The following is an 8,372-nucleotide window of genomic DNA, read 5'->3' as shown; positions in this document are numbered from 1 at the left end:
GAGTCCTGACGGCTCGAATCGAAGACTTCTTTAATAAATTGCAAACATTTATGCATTCCTCTTCAGAACTATTTGAATCATATTCATAACTAGATGAGTAAGAACAAAGAGCATCTTCTCCGAATCTGAAGCCATTGTTTTGATTCTAGAGCAGGTGTCGGGAACCTTTTTGACTAAGAGAGCCATAAAAGTCAAATATTTAGAAATGTTTTTCAGCGAGAGCACACACGTGCACGCGCGGCTGCTTTTCAACAAAATATCAGAATGTATTATTTAAAATAACTTTGTGATAGTACTCACCGTTAACATGGATGGTTTTCCGTTCCTCGTGTTTGGTAAAAATCCAGGAAAACGATCGGAATGAAATTCAATTTGCCGGTGCAGAGGCCAAGTTACTGCTAGGTAGCCTGCACACGGCTCATAAGATTCCACACTTGCTATCTGCAATTTACTTCTCGAAGAAGTATGTCGATGCTAACGTTAACATGGGGCTTGTTAAAATGTCACTGACATTCGACTGTTTCATCGATGGTATTGTTTCATTGCAAATTAGAATCAGAACATTTTCTCTCCTCTAATGCTCCGGTGCATTTGCGCTGAAGTGCACAAGTTGGGCTCATTTAAAGGGCCGTTTCCCTACTTCAACATGACGGCCACTATCATCCAATCAACATGGCGCTTTCGGCCATTCTAGGTCAGTGTCATCCAATCAAAATTGCGCTTTCCGCCAACTGCAGCTCCAACGGGAAATGAACGACGAAAAAAACGACAATATGTATTATAATATGTAATATTTATCGGCGAGCCATATGCAATCATCAAAAGAGCCATATATGGCTCGCGAGCCATAGGTTCCCGACCCCTGTTCTAGAGCAAGGCAAGACGTCCTGGCGTTACGTCACGAACAAGGGGGCGGGACCTTCTAAAACTCGGCATTTCCGAGGTCATTTTGAAGTAGTTTTGGGACACTTTACCTCATTTTTAATGGTGTTTTGCATTTGACTAAAAATATCAGCCTGCGTGTTTTGGGTATTTTAGATGCAATAACGTTTTTCTGATGTCAGTTAGGAAACAAAAAAATGGTGACGTTGTCCTTTAAGGGACTTTGAAGTTCTGGTAGTAATGTAATGAAGGGAAAGAGGTGCCCATTTCACGGTAAGATCAGAGTATTGCCATCAAATGGTGAGCATAGTTTTGCTTTTTTGAATGTTGCTGTGCCGCTGACCATTTTGTGTTTCGGAGCCTTCTACTGAGCATTTTCAGTTGCTTGTTCTGTAGCCACAAGGAAACATAAGCCAGTGTCTTCTTGTGCCAGTCCCAAGCCTGGATAAATACAGAGGGTTGTGTCAAGAAGGGCATCCGACGTAAAAGCGTGGCCAAAACAAACATGCGAATCAAACTTCTGAAGATGGAGGACTCTGATTCGCTGTGGCGACCCCTTGTAGGGAAAACCGAAAGGAAAAGAAGATTAGGGTTTGCACAACCCATGTGTATTCCATCTAATGAAACAAATATGCAGGGCATGTAATCTAAAAATGTGTGTCATAGTCATCCAAACATCCAATGCCAACATTGCAATTAATCGTCTCACCTCACCATACTCACCTCAGCTTCATTTCTAGAGTAGAAGTTTACGTCAACATACATTTAAGAGTAGAAGTTTACATCGACATACATTTAAAAATTGCTTAAGTCATTTATACTAAATTCATAAAAAAAAGGAAAGGCCTTGCCTATTTGGATGTTTTTAAAAATCACATGTAGCCCTTCAGCACCTTCAGCTACTGTACTGGAAAAACTTTGCACTCGGGACATCGAGCTGCTAGCCGTTAGCCTCCGGCCGCGTTACCTGCCACGGGAATTCTCACACGTCATAGCCGTGACGACGTACATTCCCCCTACGGCAAATGGCGGCGCTGCCTCCGATGCCCTCATATCTGTTGTAAACAAGCTGCAAACCCAGTCCCCCAACGCCTTGTTTATCATCTCAGGGGACTTCAATCACATTTCCCTGAAATTCTCCCTCCCAACATTCACACAGTATGTAACTTGTGCCACCAGAGACAATAACATATTGGACCTATTTTATTCAAACGCCAAGGATGCATACAAACCCTCCCCCCTCCCCCCTCTCGGAAGAGCAGACCACAATATGGTTTATCTCCAGCCTGTGTACAAACCCCTTGTCCAGAGGCAACCAGCTGTGACCCGCACGATCAAAAGATGGTCCACAGAAGCTGAAGAAGCTCTGCGGGACTGCTTTGATTCAACCAGGTGGGAGCTCTTTACTGAGATTCATGGGGAAGACATTGACTCACTCACCAACACCATCACAGACTACATTAACTTTTGTGAACAAAACACCGTACCCACCAGGACTGTGCGGTGTTTTGCCAACAACAAACCATGGATTAATCCCGACATAAAAGTCCTCCTGAAGGAGAAGAAAAGGGCTTTTGTGTCGGGCAACAGAGAGGAACTGAAGGCCGTGCAGATCCAACTGAGGAGGAAGATCAGAGAGGGGAAGAAGGCCTACAGGATGAAAATGGAGGAGCAGCTGCAAGCCAGCAATGTCGCTGGTGTCTGGAAGGGCCTGAAAAACATCTCAGGCCACAAAAGCCCAGTGACATTGAACGAAAAAGACAAGGACTGGGCAGATGAACTCAACCGCTTTTTCAATCGGTTTGACAAGACGCCAGCCGCCCCCGGCCCACCGTCAACTTCACCTGTAGCTGCACCTGCACCAACTCTCACTGTGGCCTTACCCTCCCTGCCCCCTCTCACGACCAGCTTTCCAAAACCAACATCTGCCCTCCCAACCGTTGCCACACCCTCAGCCGCCACTCTGCCTCCTGGTTCCTGCCTGTCTGTCACAACTGCGCAGGTGAGGAACCAACTGAGGAGGATGAAGGTGAGGAAGGCAGCAGGTCCGGATGACATCAGTTCCCGACTCCTCAAGACCTGCTCCGACCAGCTGTGTGACATTGTCCAGCACTTGTTCAACCTGAGCCTGAAGCTGGGCAGAGTTCCACAGCTGTGGAAAACGTCATGCCTGGTCCCAGTGCCCAAGATTGCCAACCCCAAAGAGCTCAACAGCTACAGACCGGTGGCGCTGACGTCTCACCTGATGAAGACGCTGGAGAGACTCGTCCTCGCCCACCTGCGACCGCTGGCAAGCTCATCACTGGACCCGCTGCAGTTTGCCTACCAGCCCAGCATCGGTGTGGAGGATGCCATCATCTACCTCCTCCATACGGCGTTGCTGCACCTGGAGAATGCTGGGAGCACGGTGAGGATCACATTCTTCGACTTCTCCAGTGCCTTCAACACCATCCAGCCCAGTCTACTGGGGGACAAGCTGCAGCATGCCGGAGTCGACCATCACCTCACATCCTGGATTACAGACTACCTCACAAACAGGCCACAGTACGTGAGGGTAAAGAACTGTGAGTCGGACAGGCTTCTCTGCAGCACCGGAGCGCCGCAGGGAACAGTCCTGGCTCCATTCCTCTTCACCCTCTACACCTCGGACTTCAACTACAACACCCCAACCTGCCACCTTCAGAAGTTCTCTGACGACTCAGCTATTGTCGGCCTCATTACAGAGGGAGACGATAGGGAGTACAGGGGACTGACAAAGGACTTTGTGGACTGGTGCCAGCAGAATCACCTCCAGATCAACACTGGCAAAACCAAGGAGCTGGTGGTGGATTTCTGCAGGAAACAATCGTCACCTGCACCATTGAACATCCAGGGTTCGGACATTGAGAGGGTGACCTCCTACAAGTACCTGGGTGTTACTCTCAACAATAAACTGGACTGGACAACAAACACGGATGCCCTAATCAAAAAGGGACAGAGTCGCCTCTTCCTCCTCAGGAAACTGAGGTCTTTTGGAGTTCAGGGGTCACTCCTAAAGACTTTCTATGACTCTGTGGTGGCATCAGCCATCCACTATGGCATTGTCTGCTGGTCAGGCAGCATCACCACCCGGGACAGAAAAAGACTGGAGCGCTTTGTCAAGCGGGCCAGTTCTGTCGTGGGCTGCTCGCTGGACTCTCTAGAGGAGGTGGGCAACAGACGGACGCTAGCTAAACTAAAAGCTATGACGGACAGCCCCTCCCACCCCCTCCTGCCCATCCTGACAGCTCTGGGTAGCTCCTTTAGCCAGAGACTATTACACCCGCGCTGCAAGAAGGAGAGGTACCGCCGCTCGTTCCTACCGACTGCTGTCAGGCTTCACAATTCCCAATGATCACATGTGAAAAAAACAAAAAAAAACTGGACACTTGTAAATATGGGTTGTTGCAATATATCTAAATGCATCTCTTGATTCTGCACTATGTACAGTCTTGTTTATAGAACGGTTTTTGCACATCTACATTTGCACAGTATACAGTTGACATTTTTATTTTGTTATGCTTAGAATATCTTGTTTTCTATCCTTTCACTCCCACCCCAACCCCATCCCTCTTCAATTGCTGCTGTGGACTGCAAATTTCCCCATTGCGGGACGAATAAAGGTATTCTGATTCTGTATACATTTTCCAATATCTGCCTTGTGATTGACAGGCCGGCCATAGTTGGTCAACATCAGCCGGGATGGGCTCCAGATCTCCGTAACGTCCACAATCTATTTGCTGCTGAAAAGGAATGAAAGGCGAGTAACACAATGCCTGAGGTGAAATTCTGCCAGCATAAAAATGGTCCTTCCTTTAAAAAGTAACCAACTCAAATAGCTTTGTGTTGACTCCCTAAATTATATTGCCGTGAGTTACACTTCTCGGGTAAGATGACTTCATGTGGAGCGTTCCCACTAAATGAAGGGCGCATTCTTTAGCATCTAACAGTAAGCCAAATAAAGTAGGGAATGCTCAGTGCGATTGCGCCGGTCGACTGCACATTTAGCCCCATTTTCAATGCCTAACATTTGCCAGTAGAGGGTGCTCGAACTCAAATATTGACCGAGACGAAAGTTAAGCGTCTCTAAATGAGTGTCCATTTTTGCTTGTTTTTATGGTATACAGTAATGCACAAATGACACGACGTGTTTTTCGCTGTGACAGGGGTTTGCTTTGTTTAAATTTCTTAAGCTTAGACACACAACACACGTACCCATTGTTTGAACAATGAGAGCCCAAAGGCAGGTATGCAACAAAGAAGCAAAGGCTTCTCCCTATCTTACCTTGTAGATCTAAATTTCTAGGCTACAATTTTTCTCTCCACAAAAGAATGACCGCCTACCCACCATTCTGTTGGGTACGATTTTTAAGAGGGAACTTTGATGTTTCATCAAAACAAATCACAGCCAGATTAGTTAAATCTGTCAGTACAACCTAATGTACGACTATTAGTAAAATGATCATGAAAAGTCTTCTGTTTCAAAAGAGGAGATAGCACAGTATGAACATAATATAGCTTTATTAATGGTGAGAAACACATGTCATTAAGACTTACATTTTGTTTGAGCCCACAGACTCAAATAGTCTAGTTTGGTCGACAAAAAAAGCAATGCTTTCCAGTCAGAGTGGATTACAATATCGCAGATAAGCACAACACAAAAAGCTTGCTTCAATGTTTCCCTTGGTACATTGTAAATACTACAGTCCACTCACGGCACTTTAGAAAATTCACCGGTACAACTGACTGTTTTTGAAGCTTGTAATTGTGAATGTTAGCCGGGTTAAACCTGAGTATTACACTGTAAATATGTACAGTCATGGTTATGGGCACACTTTTAGTTCTGACATTATGCATAAGAAGTCTGTCCATCTGGGAGGATGCTGGCATCAAGTGTCACCGGTACACAAGAAGTGTGAATGTGTGTTTGGACCACGAATCATAATGTGGACAGTAAAAAAAACAAAACTTTGGTTTTCATCGCATCCATTAACATGCTATTATTCAACACGCAACTTCAAAATAGTTCAATTTTCATAGGGAACCAGCTGAAAGTACGTATAAACTGGACACCTACAGCAAAATTATTCATTTACATGACTTCAATATCATATTGCAATGGTCAAAGTAACAACAAATAGCACACATCTGCTTGTCTACGTTGTTAAGTCATTCAAACCCCTGGCAAACATTCCACTAGATTTCAGTTTAAAGAGAGGGAAAAAAATAACATTAACATGAAACACCAAAACACAAATGATTACAAACTGGCACTGTGCTATCATTTCATAGTTTTTTTTTCATCAAAGTATCCTTCAAAGTCGATTAGTTTGGTGCTGAACAATCTGTGTTAAACCATTTTTTGTTAAACACTCAAATATGCAAAGTTTATTCAAGGCAAATTGAACAAATCAAGAGAAAATAAGCACAGGTTACAACATTCACGTCAACTGAAGTAATGTTTTACATTTACAGATTAAATCGTATCCACAGGAACACGCGCGTATGTACAGTGAGCGTGATGCTTAGTGCGGCACAGTTTTGTCCTGCTGCGCACTTGACCGAGCACATCAAAGTCCCAGGAAATTAACTACAGTACCCAATAAAAGATAGTACATACCTATGGGCTACTCCCAGTGACACACAGTGTCACACAACATTAGGCATTTTCCCTCCCCTTTATTTCAATAACATTTTCATAATATACATTTGATATTTAGTTTACATTCAAGGTAGAGATACAATTTGTATCAACAAGTAAAAGTCAATTCTAGACATATATGGCTTGTTTGCGGCACTTATAAAAGAAGGGATGGGGGTAAGGGTGCTGAAATACAATGAGAAAAGCTTTTTTCTGCAGTTTGATAATTGGATAGGGGTTTCTCTTAATACTTTTTTTGGTTCTTAAGTGTAGTCTAGAACAACCTGGCAATGTAATTGAATATGGCCAAACTTGCGGATGACATTTGCAACAAGTCATTCAAAATTACCACATGAGAATATATCATTTCCTTTGAGATAATGAGTCTAAAATGTGCAGTTTCAAGACAGGGGTTGGAGAGTCTCTTACAGATCTGGGCAATTGACTTTTAAAGTGCGTAGTTCAAATTCCCGAAATTACCATCAGGTTTTGTGTACGTTCATGCACATATTTGATGTCATTATTTATAGCACATTTCCCCCAATAGTGGCTTCTGGTGGAATACGCCGTGCCCAACTTAATCACATGAAACATTAAAAAATTTACATTTAACATCACCTCTTACAGGTACGCCATTCTATTTTTCAAAAAGTATGTGTCGTGTGTCTATTTTGTTGTGATAAAGTATTTGTCGAAAATGATCAAACATATTTAAGCATGGCGCCCTCTGTAATTGAGTACAAAAAAACACCCCTTGGTACTATATGAGGAAATATGCCAATTTTGTAAAAGCTGCAACCTTGCAGAATTGAACATAATTCCATTTTAACTTGAGTAATGTTGTGGCTGTGATAGATTGTGTAGTCTTAAAATTATCAGTGCAATTAACTCTGTGTTCTTTCAGTCATCGAAAGAGTAATGATAGCGGTTGTTTGTTTTGTTTCTCTTCGCACCAAGAACATTTTTGGGGAATCTGTGACAGTATAACTAGCTGGATATGGGGCTGGGTGGCACGCAAAACATTGAGCCAAATGCCAGAAACAACGGCGACAGCAGCCTTGCAATCTAACTGTTTCATATGAAGAAACATTTAGGCAGTTTGTTTTCACCTTCTCATGAACAGACAGCTGGCCTTAAGTGGCCTTTTGTATTTTCATGAAAAATAAAACAAAGTCAGCAAAGCCCAAAAAAATATTTTGGGCTATACACATTCTTTTTTTTTTCCTTTTTGGATGTTTATACATGCTTGTTGTACCTACCAACAGAGATAAATCTATATATAAGAATCACCATTGAGTAAAATAATTTAGCTCACATCAATTCCCATTGAAGGAGTAATACCACTTCATGTCAAAAATCTGTGTGGCCCGTTTGCATTGTGTACTTTTGTTAGAGATGCTACTTGCACCTCCCCCCTTTTTTTTTTCTTTTTAAGAACTTAGGTGAAGGGGTATTTCCCTTTCAATGCATTCCGAGCAACACCTTGCATTTGGGCTGGCTTTATACGATAATACGTATGTGATGTTTTTCAGCAGTTGCACCTCAAAGTTCAAAATTCCCAAATTATTTTCCATTTTCACAAGACAGAAAATAATTTGCCTGAAAAGTATACAAACTACAGTACGTTAACACTACATCAGTGACAGCAACATCATGAGGTTGACGCTTGTGGCTTAACTACTGCTTTGAATGCTGACACCACATCCGCATCATGTAAAACCCCCCAAATTACCCCATCTCAAACAACTCAAGGTGCATACTTCAGAGATAGCTGTACAAAGTTTTACAAGGCAGTTTTTCCACACTGCAACTTTCTATAGATGTACAAGTT

Source organism: Hippocampus bargibanti, linkage group LG16, assembly GCF_051943395.1.
Source record: "Hippocampus bargibanti isolate YZ-2025 linkage group LG16, ASM5194339v1, whole genome shotgun sequence".
Taxonomy (NCBI): Eukaryota; Metazoa; Chordata; class Actinopteri; order Syngnathiformes; family Syngnathidae; genus Hippocampus; species Hippocampus bargibanti.
The sequence above is the reverse complement of the archived record's forward strand: the minus strand, read 5'-3'. Positions refer to the sequence as shown.